Genomic DNA, 23,581 nt, shown 5'->3' on the forward strand with positions numbered 1-23,581 from the left:
ATGTTTGTTAGTTTACTGTTATGGAAATAATTACGCTATTGGAAAAATTTAGCTGCAACAATGTCTGCTGTGTGGTGTTGTTTTACAGTGAAAAAAAAAATATGTGGAACCTGCTGCCCATTGAAGTATTTCCGAACCAATTCGACTTAAGGTCCTTCAAGAGCGTACCAATTATTAAAGAACTGTAGAAAGGATTGAGAGTGTCCATGGGCGGCATCACTTAACATCAGTTGAGCCTCCTGCCCGTTTGAATGTTCTATAATAATTGCGACACATTTTAACATTGTGATGGGTTTTCAAAACCCTTATTCAACAATAAGAGTAATTTCTTCGTTAAAACAAAAACTTAATGACTACAATGACGTAGGAAGACCGTAAAAATTTACCTACCCCACCAACTGCAATAAAAATTTATTATACTTTGGTGGTTTTCCAATAATTCAATAATAATAAAAATCTAGTGACGCTTGTAGGTTCGATACCTGTGTACCAATGGACTTTCTGTCTATGTGACCATTTAAAACTCGCTCGTACGACGATGAAGCATCGAGGGGAAACCGATATGTCTCACAACAAAAGTCGACGGTGTGTGTCAGGCTAAGCTATATAAAATAATGAATTAAAATTTATAATTAGAAATTACCTTTGTCGGGAGGGTTCAAGACCCTTGTCCTAAGCAAGCGCTAGCTTTCCGATGGCATACGAAATCTGAAACAATTTCAATTAATATTAAAACTTGTCAGAAACGCTTGCTTTGTAATATTTCAATGGAATATAAATGAAATAAGCCTTTGAATGAAACCATGCTTAAATGCTTTTTTAGCAATAATTCTATTGTAATCTAGGTTTAAGCTAGATTACAGTTGAATACGATCTGCACGTATAAATGCTGCTCTTATGACGATAAAAGACAGGTACAACTTAGGCAAGAAGATCTAGACAATATGGATATGGATATGGAATAATATATATATTAGACAATAATGGAAGCAGTTGGAATAGGCCTATGTGTCACAGGACACGCTGATCACCAAAACTTGCACATCTGATGTATTAGATTAAGTTATGTAACTAAAACAGCAATAAAGTTGTTGAGCAGTGTTGGCTTAGTGGCTTCAGCGTGTGACTCTCATCCCTGTCGTAAGTTCGATCTCCGGCTGTGCACCAATAGACATTCTTTATATGTGTGTATTAACATTCGCTCGAACGGTGAAGGAAAACATCGTGAGGAAACCTGCTTGCCTTAGACCCAAAAAAATCGACGGCGTGCGTCAAGCACAGAAGATTAATCACCCACTTGCCTATTATATTAATAAATGTTCGTGGAACAGATACACACATCTGAGGCGCAAACCTAAAAAGGTTGTAGCACCATTGTTTTTTTATCAACAATAAAGGCTTAGTAATAATAACAGTTATTACTTAAAATATAATTGTAATCTTTGTCGTAAATATATTAAATTTTTAACAAATTTTGAGTCGATAAAATTTTTGACCACTTTGAAGGGTTCGTACAGACAATACCTATACAATTTAGTCATCCATTATTCAATTTAAAATTATATTCTAAAAAAAGCTACTATGGTTTGTCAAATTAAAGTGTTCATCATGATTTAATAATTACTAAATGACCTAGCAAACTTGCCGCCAAACAGTAAATGTGTTACAGATTAACTGAACTAAATATACGATTTTATGAATGAATACAAAACAAAGCTTACTACTCTAATAAGAAATTAATACAAAAGGATATAAGCGTCATTCAACCAATGTAATATTTGACAAATAAGCTTTTGTAGTTTTTAGTCAATTTTTTTTGTATCATTGTAGACAAAAATTTTAGCTACTTGCAATTTTGGTTATACACTACTTGTACTTTACACTTAATATTTGGGTTGCCTGGAAGAGATCGCTTGATAGCGATAAGTCAGCCCTTTGCATCCCTTATCACTTTTATGTTATTAGTTTTTTTAATGTAACGTAGTATAGATAAACTATAAGTCAATCCTTTTTCATTGCTGGCAAGTTTAACGACATTAATGATATTGATATATCTTGTCAAATCGAAACCTTTATTTAAATACGATATTTCACTTGCCACTATGTTTAAAATTAACATATAGCGTGCGGAATAAGGACGTCTTAAAATTAAAGGAACGATACATCAGTGTCAGTCGATTCCCACTGGTAATACTTCTACGTTATACAATTGATAACTTATCCCACTGGCAGTTTACACATTAGCTTAACCTAGTTTTTAAAGCTGTTTACAGTTCAGTGATTTATTTACTCTAGTTACGAAACAGATTTCGTTAATGACCTATGTCTTTCTGGCAACCAGTATTCGGAGATGTTTATATACATATTCGATAGGCTCAGAAGGTGATTTATCTAAAAACTACAGATTATATATTTATTTCGTAAGTTCGTTAATAAATTAGTATAAGTAACAAAAAATAATTATATTAAAGATATAGCCAAAGATAGAATATACATAGTAGTAGAAAAAGGTTCAAACATTAACAAAAGGTAAAAAAAATCAATGAAAAGTTTTGAATAATTTTAAATAGCTAATACCTAATTTGCTGTGGCTGTGTTGTGTGTAAAAGTGAAGGTGTGTATGTAGGGTGTACTCATGTTACAGGTGAGCTATTGTTAATAGTCCTTTTAATTATTTCGCTATAGCTTAAAAGTTTAAAAGTGGTTTCTAGGAGATTTTTAATGATTATTAAGGAGCTCACGTTAAATAAATAACATATAATAAATCAAAAGAGTGGTCTGAAACTTACACTAGAAAGGTTTATTGTAGAGTTTATGTAGTACTTACCAGCCATTTGTACCTTCACAACATATTTCGCTAGGAATCGAACAAACCCGGCAAAGTGTTTTAAACCATAGAGCCATGGCGGTTACGAGACTAACCCGGCCATTAGTTTTATTTAATTTAAAACGAAAGCGTCGACTGTATTTTATTTTTGGAGCAATTGTCTACGGCCGACCCGCGCGTTAAATATGCATAAAAGCCTGAAAGTTTGGTTTAGGAACATTTTGTAGGTATTATCCTGAATTGAAATGATATCAGGGTAGTATAGTATATTAAATAAAGGTCAAAGGAGATATTATTACCTAAAAATTCACCGAATTATATCAATAAAGTATTGCAATTTTAATTTAACTTTAACATTGCATTGGAAATACACAAAGAATAAGAATTATATATGATATGTAAGGTTAGACCAAAATAATAGAGGGTGGAGGTAAAATTTTTTTTTTCGACTATAAACCCTATGTAGAGTATATGTTACCGGAAATTTATGTAATCTGTGATTATATACATTTCCTCGGAATTGTTTTAAATAAATGATATTATTTCCATTTCCTATTTCATTTGAAATCTATATAATCTATTGCATTTCCTATGAAATCTATACATTGTCTAAATAGCAATCGGAAATGTAAATATTTGAGATATCAATGGGTAAATTATTATTCTCATTGTAACAAAGTATTAGTTTTATACATTTCCTAATACGATATTGGAATAACATACAATTCCTAGATTTCATACATTTCGTGTAACATATATATATATAAGAAACAAAGTAAAAATGTAGCCGTCGCCGTATCAAAATATTTTAGCGGACTTTGTAATAAAAGTAATATTTTATAATAAAATTTATGTATAATCTGTATTCCTGTGTTCTGATCCCTTGTGAGCAAAAAGAGGCTGAAAAGTTTGCTAATACTATTTCTTTATTCATATAAATTAAGCCACATAACTAACAAGTTGTATCTTTATTTACATAGTATGGAGACAATGTTATTTGAAACAATTTGCCGCCTCTATAAAAAACAGTAGAACACGGGTCTTTTATTGTAGTTTTAATTGAGTGTACGTGAATTAATTTAAAAAAAAATTCAAGAAAACCCCAAATTTCTCCGTATCCATAAAATGAAACAGGTAGTGAAATAAATTGTAATAAAACCCTTTTCACGGTCTCCGAGACCTCCGGGACTAGTGTTATCACCGGAATAGAAATGTAACTGGCTGAAAATTCATTTTCTCGCTGTACGGTGATTTTTATCCCTTAAATTACCCATTTATGAAGGTCTAAAGAAATTTACAGAGAAATATATTGTAGTGTTGGAACTTTTCATCCCTAGCGTAGTGGTATATTGTTTTTATATTCAACGAAATCATTACTTATTACGTATAAGACATTGTAAAAATTTATATAACGTTTGCATGCCTACTTATATAATATCGGAGACAGCAATCTGTAAGTGCAACGTTCTTGTTAACAGGGATCGATGCAACTGCCTGGTTCTGGCCCCATCACACATATCACACATTTGGGTTACTCAATATTATAGAACACTACTAAAGAAGTAATCATACTTTAGTAATCTTCTTCTACCTGAGAGATTGAATTAAATCAAAATTGAATGCCTCCGTAATGGTGTTTGGGCAAATACAACATCATGCATTCCTAAAAAAATAATGATTCGCTTGAATCATATCCGCGCGTACGGTTTTGTGTTGTCACTTGTTTCAACGACGATACCCCAATTCGGGTAACGAGGTAACATACTAGTAAAAGTACATTACTAACTAAAACAAATTCCGAATGAAGGATACTGAAGAAAATATTTTTCACAAAAAGTATTTTCGTAATTTATATTTACAAGACAAACGGAAAATATGAAACAAACACGTTTGGCTGTGGCGAAACTTTTCCATACAGAAATTGTTACGTCGCGTTGTCAATAGTTGGCAACTTTTCGTCACCTTTATGATACCTGCCGGAAAAGAAATGTGTCTTTGAAGAAAAGGCTCGCTCACAATACTAAAAGATCAAAGGAAACGTTAGAATACGATAAACGATATATATAAATTAATATGGCTTTAAGATTTTCGAAAATACTTTCTATCTCTCTAATTCATGCATATATTGTTAATCTACTGATTGGGCGTGCATTTCCCATTCAGGCATTCTAAATTCGAATTTTCCTTTCTATAAAACAAAAGAAGTAGGAAGGTAGGAAGTAAGTCAGTTACAGTGTTAGCTTCGGATTTATTATTTTACTTTATTAAATATACAATATATAATCAAATACAATTTCAGAGTGAAACAGATGGCCTGCAACTTAGCAAGTTGTCGCTGACCTAATACTAGCCAAATGTTATTGAGACTGAATATTAAAAGAAGCCACTTATTCACTTATGCAATTAACAAATGATTGTACGACACTGTAAGAATACCAACCGTTAGGCACGTATGGCTTCGTTTGGTTGTTGAGTCACTGTTGTTTTTAAATTGATTAATAATATAAAAAAAACAGTGGCACTACAACCTGTTTGGGTCTGGGTCTCAGATTTTTGTAAATTATTTATAATTATTTGTAAATCTTTAGACAAGTAGATTACCAGCCTCCTGTGCCACACACACGCCATCGAATTTTTGGGTCTAAGGCTAGCCTGTTTACAAATGACGTTTTCCTTCACCGTTCGAGCGAATGATAAACGCGCACATATACAGAAAGTCCATTGGTTCACACCCGGGGATGAGAGTCCAACGCTAAAGCCACTAAGCCAAAACTGCTCACTTTAAAATAATTAGTTAAAAAGAAATCTTCATGTTATTTTCATAATCTATTTTGCAATATTTCGAAAAAAGAATTATATCGATAAAATTCAGTGTGAGCAAAGCTCAATAGATGTTATAAAAGTTGTGAAAAGTTCACCTTACACAGAACCAGTGGGGTGTAAATGTAATCCGTTGGGGAAACGGCAGCCGATCGAAGTATATGTTATCTATTTCTTACATAATAGCCTCAGAAACTGAACTGAGGCAATATTTTGCAGGGTCTTTACACTAAATTACCTAAAGAAACCTTATACACTTGAGACTCTACTGTCTTTAACATTATCACTATTAATTAGTTGGTCGCTTAATAAAGTGGTAATTCTTGTACCATAAAAATCCGTCTCTCGACTGGTTAATATTATTAGTATTATGAGTCACAAAGACACAATTAAACATTACGATCTACTCTTACTTAAGACTAATAAGTAATTTAAAACTAATCTTATTTACTAAAAAGGATATTAAACATAAAAAAAAGTGTCCAATAAAACTATTTACAGTCTCTATTAAGTGAAAAACTCGGTTCTAGTGTACTATTTTTTTCACGTACTTGAGACTAAAATGCACTCAAACTAATTCACTAAAATGAATGGTTTTCTTATTTTCAATGATCTCACTAGGCCTGTGGTGTTGAATAGTCTCGACGGTCACGTGTTGGTGTAGCCTTTGTTCGTGGGCTCCAGAAATCTTTTTAGTTATTATTATGATATGAACTTTACTAAAAATAACTTTATTCATATAGGTAACCAAGTACACTTATGAACGTCAACAGAAAAGATGTTAAATTTATTTAAAATTTACATTTACTAAATTCGCAATTCAAGGGCGTAAAGCGAGCAAGAAGAACTGGCAGATTCATTGCGATTCACCATCGAGGCTGAATACGAAATTTCACCCGTATCACATCGACGTCTGCAACTGAAGGTTTTTAAGGCGGTTTTTGCTGCGCATCACTACTATGTGGAGCTACCTTCTAAAGTATCCCCGAACCAATTCGAACTAAAGAGCGTACCAATTCTTAAAAGGCCAGCACCGCTTGTCTATGTATCTTAACTTAACATCAGATGAGGCTCCTACTCGATTGCCCCCAGCTTCTGCTGCCAGTTACCAATATGCTGTTGTGTGTCGCGTACAGCATATACGCGCTTTTAATAAGTACATCGAAGTAGTTAAGAGTAGGTGACGTGAGCGCCTGCACTGACGAAGGGTCCGTTGAAATGACGATGGCATTTGCAAGAGTCACGACACCACAGATAACGGGAGCGTTATGTGCACACTGCTTCCTAATTCGTCTCAGCTAATTTGTTTACTGAATCTATATTTGTAGCGTATTCTGTTATCAAGATTACTGAACCGTTATTTTATATCTATGAACTATGAAATTTAAAAAAAGGAATAAATTGCTTTTACGACACGCTTCGGCTGAAGAGTTTTTTATTATTTATCTTTCCGCTTGTTTTCAATTGCAACGCAATCATAGGCAATTGACATTCGATTGACATTGATTGATTCGTTCATTGCGAACGGAATATGAATTTTTGTATGCAACTGACGTCAATGAAAACTAAATGCGAAATTTAATAAGTCGATAAATTTTCGTCTTCTATGTAGAAAAAACTGATTTTAAAATTTGTGTCGCTACAACCCTTTTTTCTGTTAGATTACTGTATCTGTTTCATGATTACCTAATTAACACTGAAAATGTTTAGAAAATGTAAAACGGCTTCATGTAGAAAGTTGCCAATACTGTTATTTTTTTTCGAAGTAATCTCCGTTCCTCTCTACACATCGTCGCATTCGATGGAACCACTGAGAAAAGCAGTGGGCCCATTCTTCCTTAAGGATCTCTTCTATGGCATTTTCGTACGCTTTCACCGCATCTTCAGGGCTCGTAAAGCGAATACCTCGACTTATCTCGACACCGACCAGAGTCAAATTTTAACCAAAGGTTTTTACTTTTGCGAAGGTATTTCTGGTCGTCGGTTAAAGTATGGGGAATCTATCTGGTACAAAGCTTCCTGACGCCTTGACGAAGGTTCGTGTAATATTTTTTGAACTTGACTCATACCAATGCCTAGGCTTGCCTGTATCTGCTGATAGGTCATTCTCTTATCTTCCTCTATCATGCGTTGATAATTGAGGAAGCACAGTACTGATGTTATCTTTAGTAGTCGCTGCTAAAGGACGTCCCTCACGCGAATCATCATTGAGATTGCTACGTCCACGCTTAAACTCGTTAAACCAATTGTAAGCAGTGGCACGAGATGGGGCTTCATTAAGAAACGCTAATCGCAGCCTATCATAGCTTTGTTGTTGAGTAAGCCCACTTCGAAAGTAATAATAAATCATTGACCGAACATTTTCATTTTACAAATTTGTTTTCACAAAAACAAATGACAAAAGAATGCAATATACTACATTAGGTTACCAAATAGTTCTAAAATTGAAATTCAAAAAAAGTTTTCATTGCAATGTTTCTAACCGGTCACCTCTAAACATTTTCAGTGTCACCCACGTATTTGTCAATTGAATAAAAAGTAGGTGATCAGCCTCCTGTGCCTGACACTCTCCGTTGACTTTTTGGTAGAAGGCAAGCCGGTTTCCTTCACTGTTGTAGCAAATGTTAAATGTGCACATAACAAAAAATCCATTGGTGCACAGCCGGGGATCGCACCTACGACCTCAGTCAGGGATGAGAGTCGCACGTTAAAGCCACTAGGCCAAGACTGAACAGCTACAGAAAAATCCGAGAACCTAATTTAAATCAGTCCAATTACGTGGCCACTGTTTATGATAGAGTTTATACTACTTGAGAGAATGAAGGAAACGAGTATTTTAATTAAACTGTGACTTAGTGAAAAGATGAATTGAGGGATGCTATATGCTAATATAAATTTAATTGAGATTTTACAAACAATCTACTCTGTGGCTACAATCGTATCTCTAGACATAAGCCAATCTTTTGTCGCGTTCATTAGTTTGAAAAATAATACAAGAGAGACAAGGACATATAACAGTTATTTAATGAGCAATAAAACATCATGTAAACTATATTTTGTTAGGCGCAAACTAGGTATTATATTGTTGACAATAAAAAATTAATCTAAATGATTATGATATCTGTTCAAATGCGATACGCTGAGAATTTGATCTTTAGAAAATTGGGCATGAAAAAATCCTGGAAACACTTAATTGACCCTCAGTATCTTCTCAGATTCTTTTATCGTTTCCTTTAAATTGACTTATATTAAGAAGAAAAGAGAAATCTGCTTCTTGCCTGACGATGTTTCCGTTCCCCTATGCGCTACAAAAAATACTAATGACGAAAATTACAACGCTTAATACCGGTATTAATGATAATTCTGAATAACAATATGGTGCGACATTAACAAGATTAATGGGGCGTAACATTGCTTGTCAATTGTCAAACCATTACTTCGCTGTCAAAGATGTTGGTATTAAGTTGGTATTAACAAAATCTTGTGCAACTGACAAGTCACATTAAGCCTATATAAGACGGGAGGGTGTAGGGATATTATCTCATGTATTGTAATTAACTTTAAGATCGTCTTACATACGGTTCGTATATTGTAATTAATACGCCTAGTTATTTGAAATAAATGCGCAAACAGCGTAATTTTCTATACAAACAGTTTACTATTTTTTTTAATTAAGTTTAGTAAGGTTTTTGCAATGTACAATTACATTTACTGCGTTCGACTTCATTCGTGAACTTTCTAACAAACGCTGAACGCGAAACAAAAAGCGATGTATGTAATATAGATACCATGTTCAGAATTAGTATGTATTATATAATGAGCGCATGTTTAGTTCGATTATTCAATGTAAACATTTCTTATTAAAAATAATATTTTCCTACACGTGCTTTGAAGTAAGGAATACCTAAAAATATAACAAACAAGTAGAAAATTAATTTTTTTTTAAATTATTTAGAGAATTAAGAGATGTATTGGCCTAGTCGTAGGTTCGATCCCCGGCTGTGCACCAATGAACCATCTTTCTATGTGCGCATTAAACAGTCGAATGATAAAGGAAAACATAGTAAAGCTTTAGATACAAAAAATCTACGGAATGTGTCAGGCACAGGACGCTGATACCTATTAGATTCATAATGAAAGAGATACAGAAATCTGAGAGTCAGACCTAAAAAGGATGCAGCTCCACTGATTTCTTTTATTTTATGTAGGGTAAGACTATCAATACTGTATATTAGAAATAAATAAACTTAAATAATATAAAAAATTTTATTTTTTATTATTTAAGTATTTCAAATGAAATACTTTCCATTTAATTGAGCAGTGTTGGCCTAGTGGCTTCAGCATGCGACTCTCATCCCTGAGGTCGTAGGTTCGATCCCCGGCTGTGCACCAATGGATTCCCTTTCTATGCGCGCATTTAGCATTAGCTCGAACGGTGAAGGAAAACATCGTGAGGAAACCGGCTTGTCTTAGACCCAAAAAGTCGACGGCGTACGTCAGGCACAGAAGGCTGATCACCTACTTGCCTATTCCATTAACAAATGATCATGAAACAGATACAGAATCTGTCCAGACCTAAAAAGATTGTATTGCCATTGATTATTTATTTATTATTATTTCATTTGAAATAGAAAGATATTGTAAATGTTCTGTATTTTTTATCGCGTCACTCCACATCTAGGTTAAGTTAAATCGAGACTTACATGAAATTTAATTTCATTTTTAACTTCAAAACGCTTATATCACGTTCACATTTGATAGTTTTTCAGTAGATGCTTTAATATTTGCTTGTAAATGTTAAATTTTAATGCACAGATCAGATTTTTCTTTACAGCATTGTGAAATCCAAAAATATGTTATATATTTTATGTTATATGTTTTCTTTTGCGACACTGCCGCCATACATATCATTAATCCTTCGATCCGCTTCTGCAGCACTAATGCTACGGTGGAACTAGTCCTCTTTAATCACGCGATATTTAATGTTTTATAAATATAGGGAAGCAAAAAAATATATATAAAATTAGATAATGTAAGCAAGAAGTTCAAAAATTCGAAGTTATTAAGACAAAAAAATGTGTGCGTGTACACGTAAGAAGTGAAACTTCTTTATGACCTTATTTTTCACAAGGGCAAGAAAAAGATGGCACGTAACAGAAAAATGTGATGCATAACCCAAAAATGTGACGGTAATTTTTTTTCCAACGCCGATAAAGTTTCACTTCAAAAATGAAACCGGGAAAATGAAATGAATCATGGTTTTCGAAAAACAAATGCACGAGAAATTGAATTTGGAATTCCAAACCAATTTCTCGTGCAGGTCAAAGTAGCCAGTAGGACAAAACGTCAATTATGGGGGCCTAATATTACGGTGTCTGTGGATATATGTATGTGTTACCATGGTTACGATGTAATATGATGGTAACCAAATGCCTTACTAACTTAGAACAAACAGTTTATAATAAGTATAAGTTAATATCAACGCTTAAAGCAGTGTTTTAGCTTAACAGTAACATATCAACCCTGAGATCATGTATTCAAATCTACAGCAAAGGACTTTATAAACTACGTGAACTGTCATATTTAGTACCAGAAATGTATGCCATGTGTCAGGATGATCACCAACTCAACCTTAAAATAAAATAATAAAGAACTGATGACTCAGGAAGAACCAGGGCTGCAGCGCTACTGAATTTTATTACTTGTCGATACTCAATCCCCATTTATAACCACTCCAAACTCAATATCCCTTACATTATGATTGTATAAAAAAGAGACCCTTTTCAATTCAGAATAAACGTAACCGAGGTGAGGTTATAACATTCAAGTGCTGTCAAAGGTTATATAAAGGGACACTTTTATAAAGGTAGAATCACAAACTCTTATTTCATCCCTTTGGTAAAACGATGAGCTTGATTTTAAGAGGCTGTGACGGATAGGTTTGATTGCCTTTGTTTGATTTATAGCAATTTTATTAGTAGGTTTGTGCCAAGAGATGGTTAAGATGTTTTTTCTGTGGCAAATTTATTTATTAATATATAATATATACTTGTTCATTAATATATAATATATACTTGTTCATTATTAATGATTTCAACGAATACAGGTTTTTGTTGTAGTTGGTAGCTGCCGAGTAGTATTATCTTCAACGTACCCCTCTCATCCCTGGGATCGTAGGTTCGATCCCTGGTTATACACGAATAGACTTCCTGTCTAGTCATTTCACACTTTAAGAAAACACTTTAAAAAGTTTATAATAATAATACATAGCTTCAATTCGTTTAAAAGGTGTTTTCGTAATGTGTAAAAGCTATGTTAACAAAAGACAATACTACATTTCACACTTGCTTGTTTGGAAAATATCATGGGAAAACCAGGACATGCAGGCCCAAAAGTTGAAAGGTCAAGCATAGAAGATCGATCACCTTCTTGTCTCTTGTAAATTATCACGGAACAAATACTGAAATCTGAGACGCAGAACGAAACTATTGTAGCTAAAAAAAATCCAACAAGTAGATGGAACCAACATTAAAAATTGAAGGAGTTCTAGGTAGATGGACATTAGAAACCACAACATGAGAAGGGCCTGCGGGGAAAAGAAAAAGAGGCCATCCCAGGAACAGATGGACCGACGAAATAATTCAAGTAGCCGGTAAAAACTGGAACAGAAAAACAAAAAAAAGAAAAGCATGAAGTGAACTAGAGGAGGCCTTTACCCTACATGGGGTTCCAATAACACATAGTTTTCGATGAATACTTATAAGATAAAAATATTATTTAAGGTTGTCGGATATAAATGGGCTTTATTATTATTATTATAAATACTAATTCACATATCATTCTAAATAGAGAATGATCACAATCAAGCCCAGACATATTTCAACAATCCAATCTATTCTGTCACGCATACATCGCTTGATATATTACAGCTTCAAAGCTGAAGTCTAAGACGAAGAGCAATGAAGTACGTAGCAAATTGATATCCCCATTTTACCCCTACGTGTGAGCAGACTTAATCCGAACAAGAGAATTCAATTTAGTATATAAAAGATTCTTTATTACGTCATTTTGAATGCTATTGCTAAAAATCTCGGAGAGTTTCTGTCCCGTGTGTGTTATATGCTTCATAATCTATTTATTGAGCTTTTATGCAGCTTTTAAGCTAAGCTTTGACTTTATAAAGTTTAATAGCCTGGAAAATTTGTTTATGAAAGAGACAATGTATTTTAAATATACAGTAATATGAATTTACGAAATTTTCTTTTAGGTTTTGTTATGTTTACGCAATACACGTTTTAATAAACCTTTTTTTAATAGTAAAAAAAAAAGATGAAATATTGTTCCAATAAATATAAGTATTTTTACTTCTTTCTCTGTCGTTGTGTGCTACTTGTGTGGACACGTTAGCACCGTCTCACCTACACCGGACGCAGAAGTACGCGGAAAAGAAATAGCTAAATTATAATGGTCTTTCCTCCAACTTCCATTTTGTTTCCTTAGGTGTAGAGTTCAAGATTTAAGTTGGGGTCTGCTGGATAGTACCGGTGACACCAGAGCTGGTGCTTGCTCAACGAAAAAGTATCACAATACAAGGAAATGCTGCCAGCGTTTTGTTGCCACTGCCAAAACATTTTAAATTTGTTTTAATTTACCATTTATTATTTTTATTATTACTATGTAGGTTAAGAATATTTTAAATAATGTATATTTGTGATGAAAACAAAACTGTTTAAAGATATTTTCTTAGTTTTTGTCAATACATACCTAATATATATAATATTACGTGAAAAAGAAAATTATGAAAAATCAAACTTATCCTACAATCTTCATACTTAAAATATAAAGTGGTTTACATGGTGTACTTCGCGTATTATAGATTTTATGACAGTAAGCGGACGGAATTTCTTTGTCCCGCGTTTTATACCTACGCTTATACCAGTCTACGTTTTATCGTAGGCCGTAGCAAATTTACGTAGACATTTTATTTTAAAATTTCATTTTGAAATCTACGAATTTTCGTGTTTCTATAATGTTTAAAGGAAATCCTTTTTAACTGGTACGACTTAATCTTAATTAAGGCTTTTCATGAAGTTATATATGAAAAAAGCCTTTGCAACTAACGTACGGTAAAATTACTTTTGATAGTGTAGTGTATCATATGTATTTAGACCAATGTAGGCTTATAAAACCTTCACTTTATGGGTGGAAAGATACAGGTCTTAAACCTGTACTCAGGCATCCGCCGTCACTCACCTGCCATCTCTAAGTAAACCATAGTGGACAAATTCAGAACAGCAGCGTCTTACAAAACATTAGCAGTGTCATCCCTTATAAGGAATAAGGTTCCAAGGTTCAAAATCAGCAGAATTTTCCGTCTGCAAAAACCGACGTATGAGTTCAGGCACCTCTCATTTGAATTCTTGGCGATTATAACAGATTAACCAGAGCTTGATATATTCCGTAGTGGGCTAATCAATTTAATTAAAAGCATTGTTAAGTACCTATCTGATACCTTTTTTTATAGAAGAATAGGGGGTAGAAGGCTCACCTGCCTGCCTTTTAATAATGGGTACGCTCTTTTATTGAAGGACCCTAAGTCAAATTGGTTCGGAAACACTTCAGTGGGCCGCTGGCTCCACAAAGCGTTGGTGCGTTGGAAAAACCGCCTTGAAAAACGCACAGTTGTGGAACGGCTGACGTCGAGATGATACGGGTGGAATTTCGTATCTAAAATTGCGGGCTTGTGTCTAACTTTGCGACTAATCAGAATGTTTATTTATTAAAGTTCACCACATCGTATACAATGCTATGTGTACAGTATATGTTACAAAGTATCTATTAAAATACATGACAATTATAGTATTGTCTTTTGTTAACATAGCTTTTACACGTTGAAAGAAAACACTTTTTAACCTGATTGAGGCTATGTATTATTATTATTAACTTATAATTATTTTACATAATTGTAATTTTTTTCCGACGTTTCGTGTGCTTTACAGCGTGCGTGGTCACGGTGATCGGCGGTCATATTTTAGTCGATATCAACTGACACACAACTAAATAAATACAGATAATACAACTTTCTCTACAGCTGTGATACTTTTTGACATTTAATACCTTTTGTCTTCATTGAAAATTATGTAAAATAATTATAAGTTTATAATAATACATAGCTTCAATCGGGTTAAAAAGAGTTTTCTTTCAATGTGTAAAAGCTATGTTAACAAAAGACAATACTATAATTGTCATGTATTTTAATAGATAGTTGGTAACATATACTATACACATAGCATTGTATATGATCTGGTGAACTTTAATAATAAACATTCTGATTAGTTGCAAACTTAGACACAAGCCCGCTTACGTTTGTAACTTGACCGACTCGGCTACAGAGGGATTGTTTAAACACATATAACCCCTGTAGCCTGTATATATTAAGTTGAGGTAAATAGACGATACGTTTGCAAGACGTAAGAGTGAAGAGGGTTAACATTTGGCAGTGACACGGTTCGCTGTCCGTAATGAGATGTTTAATTGCTTATAAATTAAAATGCTTACAAGTTAACCAAAATCTGATATGGTATTAATTAGAATAATTATTTTGCAGTGTTGGCTTTAGCGTGTGACTCTCATCCCTGAGGTCGTAGCTACGATCCCGGCTGTGGACCAATGGACTTTCTGCCTATATGCGCATTTAACATCCGTTCGAACGGTGAAGGATACTGATTAGATTGACAAATGATCATGAAAAAGATATAGAAATCTGAAGACCAGATGAGAGTATGTTATTTGCGCACATAGAAATACATTTTATTGGTGCATAGTCGGGGATTAAACCTACTATCTCAGGGATGAGAGTCGCACACTGATGCCACTGAGTCAACACTGCTCACGTACATTAATAAGCCCCTAAGTACTTCTGAAAGACTTATTAATCAATTGTTATAATTAATTATTTTCAGAAAGTTTATTTTGTGTTGAAAAATCATATAATATCCGCACTAAAACTAGCGAGTGATAAATGCGAGGAACGGGAACAATGAAATGCAATTTTGAACAGTTTTTCGCCTAAAGTGAGTTCTGATGAGATTTTATGATGAAATTTAAGCGTACATATACGAAGTTGTGATTTTCTTATAACTTTAATAACATTTTATTAACTAAAACGTAAACTTTATAATATTTAATAACAACCTTTGATTTATCTATTTCTACACATAATTTGACAAAAGTCACCTATATCAATATCTTCAATTCGATTTTCGTATACAAAATAATATTATACATATATTGGGTTATTTAACTAAAATTAAACAATCCTCAATGACTCAGAAAAACACGAATACTTTTATATTAAAAAGAAACCTTGTTTTAAAATAAATTCTTCTATCACCTGTATAGTTCATTCAGAGTGTTCCAAAGGTCAAATCCAAAACCACAAAATTTAACCATATTATAACAAGAATATTCATCCGTGCGTTTTTCTAATAAATACTCAGAAAATTCATCATATATACGTCTTCTTGGAATCAAGCATAGCTCCCTATTCGCTTTACCGGATTAGGAATACTTGTTATCTTACAAGTGAAGTTCATCCAGCGTATCTCTCGTCTGCTCACAAATATAGCAGTCTGGTACGTAAAATCCTTAGATCCTATTCTACAAACTACGCGATTGCGGATTTAACAGATGCGATAAATACGCATGATTCCAAAACTAAGGTCACACTTCAATTACAGACTTCGTAAGGTTGGTCTCACTGGGATCTAGGGAAGCCCGTCACTGGCTTAGTGCTTATCTTACGCTAAACACCCTTTTGGACCCTGAATCCATGGCCATGTCAAAACAGTGCAGATCGTTTTTCGCGTTCAACGACATCTCTCCTGCCTCCGTCAATGTTCCAGACATTTTGGAGACACGATGGCAAGTCTCGTCGAACTTCAATTTTGTACCTTTGGAGTAGAGACTCTTGGACCTTGGGGTTCATGCGCTACTTCAAGATTTAAGTTGGCCCCTGGTAGATGGTTCCAGTGACCCCAGAGCTGGTGCTTTCTTCGCTCGAGGAGCGGATTTGGTCCCATTTTTAAATTTGTTTTAATTTTCCATTTATTAATTATTATTCACCAACGAACTTATTTTGATGTATTCAATAACCAATGAGAAAATTAGCCTGTCTGATCAACTACATCCACCATAACATTATATTCTTTTGAGGCTGACTTATAGTTTGATTCAAGTACACGCTGAATGCTAGTAACATTAAATATTTAACAACCCGATCGACAAGTTTGCGACTTAATAAAAGTACTCCCATTTTAACAGCAATAAGTCTGACGAAGTACTTTGAGGCGGAAAACTTTTGAAAACAATCGAGTTGAAACATATATTTCCTAAAAGCACGAGTAATGCAACCGAAGGCTGGCGACGCGCCAAAAGCCTCATTTTATTGTTTTGACACTCAATTCGCATGTTATACGTCGTTAGACAATTCTCTAAAATTGTTTCAGTGACAAACTGTTCAATTTAAATCGATCAACTGTTTATTTTCACTACGATTTATGTGAAATAATCTGAAAGGTTAAATATATATAAACTTTGTGTTTGTAATTGGTCAGATATAAAGGTGGAACTGTCACGAGAGAGTAGAGATGCTGTTCATCAATCACAATCAAACAAAACGCGCCATTTTCCGTCTTTCATTTTATACTCCCTATAAGTAAATTATGTTATCACGTGGTTCGTATATGTTTTTTTATTTATAAATAGCAGTTAATGTATATTTTAATTATGGGTTAACATATGCATAATATAAATAATAATTATAGAGTATTTTTAAACAATTTTTTTTTTTAATTTAAATTAAACATTTTAAATTAAACATATAGTGAAAATGGATTACGAAGAAAATTATGTATTAACAAAAACAATTTACTAACTTGGTAAATGTTTATTAAAACCTAATAACAATAAAAAATATAGTATCTACATTTTCTTAACCTACGTAGTCATAATAAAAATAATTAAAAAGTAATAAAAAGGAAATTATAACAAATTTAAAAAGTTTGGTCCCTGTGGTAGTGTAACTTTAATGCTGGCAGCATTTCCTCACTGTATTGCGATACCTATTTGTTGAGCGAGGAAAACACCAGCTCTGGGGTCACCGATACTATCTACCAGGTGCCAACTTAAATCTTTAATTAGCTGTGCACTTGAACCCCACGGGCCAAGAATCTCTACTCCAAAGGGAACAAATCAAATTCAATTCAACGCAAAATCATTTATTCATTTAGGTAACACAAAGGGCAAGACAGACATTTGGTGGTCGCTCCTTAATTCTGGTCTTTCTGTTTGTCCCGCGGTAATAACGCAAAAGAAAAAAAACGCTGCCTAAAATCGGCCAGTTTTCTGAATTATATAATATTTTATCACTGTGCAATGGAGTTTGAATTTGGCAATGCACAGATAAATCGATAAAAAGATTATATTATTAATATATAATATAATATTTTATTATATTATGGACTTTAATTACTGAAAAAGTCGCCTGTACAATATAGTAGATTGTTTTACAAGGGAATAATTATTGAGGTGAAAACACTTTGAAACGAATATGGAACGAAGGATATATGTCACCACCTTTTACAAAATATACAACTGATGTAGAAAAACATTTATTTATTTACAAATAGTAACGAACAACAACAAAAGAAAGAATGCGAATCGCGAGTTTTACCTGTACAGAATTTTTTTATTGACCTGGTCTACGTGAGGATTATTTTTGTCAGCCAGTAACGTTTTCATACAATATCGATCTCTTTGGTGATTGAAATATTTAGTATCAATACCCACGTTCCAAATTCTAATCACTTCCATTCACTAAATTAATAAATATTATATGAATAATCTACGACAGGAACCAAAATATCAAATATACAACGTGCACAAAATAAATATATTTTTATTCTATGAAATAAGAAAGAAAATTAAATATTCAACCATTGCTACGTAACAATAAAAAAGTATGAATAGCAAATGCGCGGGAAGCACTATTCGAAATTTGAATTTCAAACGGCACAACAGGAATCGACGCTGATGGAAAAAAGATGGCCGCCATTGAAACGCAAAAAACAAAAGAATTCTTATCCCGAATAGCCAGCTATAAAAGGATTCCAACAATGACTAGGGGTGAAATGGACGTCTGTAATCAGGAATATGCTGAAAACAATAAGAAGATTTACGTATTGAAGTCCGACTAAAGTTATTTGCAGTTTAAAGTTCGAATTTAGGTCAACGGAGGTTTATGGAGCAAATGCTAGTTAATGTTGTTGTGATTCCTGTGGTAAATCGTGATACGACTGTTTCATTTTTAACGTTGGTTACAAAGGTTGTATTATTTCACCAAAGAATAAAACACTAGTATTAAAAATATATTTTTTTGGGTCGCAGAGAGTGTTGGTAAGTGAATAAAATATAATATCTTAGGATATTAAAAAACATAACATTTAATTTTAATACGTTAATCATAACGAGATATCAATTTCTGTATATGGCCTAATAAATATTTAAACATACTGTTAACAGATGCTCCAAGGCCTTATTAAACAAGGGTTTTTTTAATTTGATTTTGTAGTCAAAATAAACAACTTCGTAATGCAAGAAGGGATAAAAATACACCTAAAATCGTGGTATAAATTATAACAATTTAGTCTTATAATATTTTAATTGAATTCGTCAAAGAACCGAAATAAATCTATGTTTATATTCCTTTAAAATGTCGTAATAACGTCTACAAAGAAAGTATTGGAAGGTTCACCAAATATTAGCTGAGGCCAAACAGACCTCTGCGGGTCATCAATATTTTATTCCGACCTCAATTGACATTGTTTTGTTCTTTTAGTTTTGTGGATCAAACCTTATATTATATTTTATTATATCACCTTGTAAGTGGGGCTGACACATTTTTATTACAAAGCTAATACTATATTTGTATGACTCAAAACTGCGCGATTAAAAAGAGAGGCGGAAAGTTTCTTGCCAGTTCTTCTTTCCCGCTCTACGCCCTTGACGACTTGACTAGTAAATGTAAATTTACAATTAATTTAACTTCTTTTTGACGTTCATAAGTGTACTTTTTTACCTATATGAATAAAGTTATTTTGAGTTTGAGTTAAACGCTTGATGTCATAGAAATAACGTATATAATCTTAAGTTAATACACAAATGTGATCCTTTTCATAAATTATTATTTTTTAAACTTTTAATATTAATTTCTGAAGGCTTTGTTTACGTGTAAAAGAGGATATACTTAAGGTAATAAACATTAAACATTATTAATATAGAGGTCATTGCACTTCCTGTATCTGCGTTAAATTATTTATATTAATTAAAACTACATTGATAATATTCAGTCAAAAATACTTTGCTAATTTGAATATTTACATTATCTACATTACATAAACAACGATCCTAGAACTATATGTACTATGTTCTGTGCATTGATGTAATAGATAGTATAAAAATAGTTTTAAATTAGTAAGTTTTATTTACAAGCTTATTGTAGCAGTTTTTACGAATGCTAGCCACAACGAGCCGCATAATATCAGACTCTCATGCTGACAAAACCTGAGCCTACCATTTTTACGGTAACGGAGCAAACAGTCGGGAGCCTGACCTCATGTTAAGTGATGGACACTTACATTGACAGAAGGCTTGCAAGTCCGTTGTCGGCCTTTTAATTGTTGGTACACTCTTTTCTTGACCCTAAGTTGTATTGGTTCAGAAATACTACAGTGGCCAGCTGTACATATTGATGGTGCGCGGCAAAAACTTCTTTAAGAAACGCTCAGCTGTCAGTCAGAACGACGGTCGTCGATGTGATACAGATGGTATTATGTATTCTGCCTTGAAGTCTGATGATGAAATTTAGCTGACTCAGGTATCAATAATTATAACTTAATAAACTTTATTTCTAAATATGTAGTTAGATTGCCTTGGAAATTTAGCTATCCTCGATTTTGCAGTCCTACCTTGATTTTTCCAAACAATATTATATTTCAACTAATTTACATCTATCTATCTATGCAGTCGTGTTTAAGTGTATCGCGAACATACATTCAAACACGACAGGTCTTTGTTTTAATACGTTGTAATCGTTTTATTTTATAAATATCATATATAACATTCTCGACATATCTACACCGTATAGTAATGTGTTCCAAAAATTCCATCCTAATAAATAAATTCTAGTAAGACGGAGGCTTAACTTAAATTAATCTTAATTAAATCTAATCACGGACCCTTCCCTGTTACGAACAACGTATCGAACACAAAATCTTCTAAAGTAAAGTAATAAAGCCCCGTATCAGTCCATTGGGGTATGTATACTATTATTCTTAAATAAAATTCTTTGGCCTTAGATTTCTATATCTGTTTTGTGATAACCTTATTTTCGTAACTCGGACCTGGCCAGATACTCAGCCTTCTGTACCTGACATATGCCATAGATTATTAGCTCTAAGGCGGTTTCTTCATGTACCTTTACTGTTAATTGGACGGACTCGGATGAGAGCCTCATACGCCAACACTGCTATTATACATTTTGGTTTGTAACTGGTATTTTAGGTAAAAAGTCCAGGTTTTATATCCATTACTATTCGTACTTTTACGAGTCGTATTAGACGCGTATTTAACAGTTGTTATATAGAATTTCTACTTCGACAATTATAAGCGGTAATTAATGACAAAAATATTCTCGAATAATGACTTTTTTATATACCGTTACAGTGGGGCATTTGCCGGGAATTCTATTACAACTTATGCGTTGTCCATAACTTTTGTATCAAGGTAATAAAAGTTTTTATTTTAGTCCAAATTCGAAGCTCAGTTGGGCAACTTTTACCCTTTGAAAGAGGCTCGAAACTTGGCCACTAATAAAAGTTATTAAAATAGGCCATTAAACTCGTAAAATTAGCAACTCTTTAACGCCTCTTTGTTCTGCACTGACACGAGGTCGTTACCATAAAGGGCAGCAATGGGCCGCATTAGTATGCCACACCGACAAGGCCGACCGCATTGCATTTGTAAGCGATACTTAGATTCGCTATTGTCTACCTCTCATACACGAACCATAAGCTGTAATAGTTATTAAGTAAAATAATGCTTTGAGGTTAATTACGGAAAGAGATTTATCTAAATTAACCTCAAAAGTATTTTTTAATTAATTAACACGTAGATGCAGTACTATAATACAATTGACATAATTGAATGTAGACTAGAAAGGACTAAACTGGCGACCGCTTTCGATCAATCTCTACCGAGGAACCACTGTGAAAAAAAATATGTGCGTGTACACACGTAAGAAGTGAAACTTCTTTATGACCTTATTTTTCGAAAAATGATCTACTATATGCAACTTTACAGAAATTGGTTAAATAAAGTTAAATTAGATAAATTTTAACAAAAGGCTTTTCTTTTCATAGACATGATTACGAATAATATAGTAATTATTTAATTTTACCTTATTACTACTAAGATTATTACAGATTTTCATTAATTGCAATAGAATTATTACTATCATTGTTATAGTTATTATATATTTTTGTTATAAATGGCTTCGAATCTCTTCGTATCAACCGTGGTAGGGACAAGAAAAAGGCGGCGCGTAACGGAAAAATGTGACGGTAATTTTTTTACAACGCCGATAAAGAAGTTTCACTTCAGAAGTAGATAAAGAAAGGTAAAAATACATAAGACATAATTATTTAGACAAAACTATTGGAACAAAACAAAGCAATAAAAACTTAGTAAGCAGTAATCAAGACATATTAAAAATAATATATATTAGAACGACATTACCAATTTGGATAGTTTTTGATTCATTATGTTTCGGACAAGGTTTTTTTTAAATCACAGAGATATCATTTTGAATAGTTTGATGGTAAATATAAAACTAAATGAAAAAAGTTTTGTGCTCTCACCACTTGTCTCCGAGTCCAAGTTCTCCTTTGTTACATATGGTCAATTGTTATGTACGGCTGTTAAGCTTAGACTATAAAGGAACCAGCCTTCGCTTAAAACCTTTTCGTATTATCGCCGCATCCTCCTTATAGGCTGGTTTGATTAATGAAAACTATTGAAATGATTACAAATTGCTTAATAAAACATCGTAACCGGTATTGTTATAAGAAAATACTTTATCAGTAGTAGTAGAAAATACGACCAGAGATGGCTGAAATAACTCAGAGAGATTTTATTCCTACCACGCTTACAATAAAAGATTTCATAGAAAATAACTGAAATTATGCAAACATGAGTGACTCTTTAAAAATATAACATTTGTTTACAATTTACTTTTATTTAAGATTTGTTATAATGATTAAGGAATTACTTATTGCAAAGTTAGGCAGATCATATACATTATTTTTATTATTGCTTAATATAGTCTTAATTAACTAAAAGTACAGAAAACACCAAAAAACCATTAAGAGGTAATGTTAAAATCCTTTCTTTTACATTTCTTATAAAACATGGGGCAAACGCGCAGGAGGCTCACCAGATGTTTAGTGATACCGCCGCCCATGGACACTCTCAATGCCAGAGGGCTCGCGAGTGCATTGCCGGCCTGAATACAAAAAACTAAGTCACTCCTATTATATTATAAATCCATAGGCGATTAGTTGTGTGACCGGATGTGCATTTCGATAACACTTTTATCTGAGTGTTATTTTGAGGCAAAAATATCGCATCCTACTTGTCTTAAAAAAAAACATTAACTCAACCTGATTATAAGGGACTTCAACTAAATCTCCTATGTCCTCTAAATGGAAGAGACCACCTCCGAAGTGATCCTTCATTACGTTCAGTCTGAAGCTTCGTGATTTTCAAGGAGCTCCCTCCTACCAGTTTTATAATATACCGAATCATAGCAAAAAAATA

General features: G+C 33.2%; 1 protein-coding gene across 2 annotated transcripts in view; it reads right to left on the bottom strand.

Annotated features, from left to right (window-relative positions):
• Nucleotides 1–23,581, bottom strand: part of LOC123712729 (Ig-like and fibronectin type-III domain-containing protein 1) — a 138,470-nt gene that overhangs the window by 63,100 nt on the left and 51,789 nt on the right. For both annotated transcript variants that reach the window (XM_045665954.1, XM_045665953.1), the window contains exon 3: nucleotides 644–708. The gene's annotated coding sequence lies outside the window, so the exon portion shown is untranslated. The remainder of the gene's footprint in view (nucleotides 1–643; nucleotides 709–23,581) is intronic.

This window comes from Pieris brassicae, chromosome 8 (genome assembly GCF_905147105.1).
Source record: "Pieris brassicae chromosome 8, ilPieBrab1.1, whole genome shotgun sequence".
In the NCBI taxonomy this organism is placed as follows: domain Eukaryota; kingdom Metazoa; phylum Arthropoda; class Insecta; order Lepidoptera; family Pieridae; genus Pieris; species Pieris brassicae.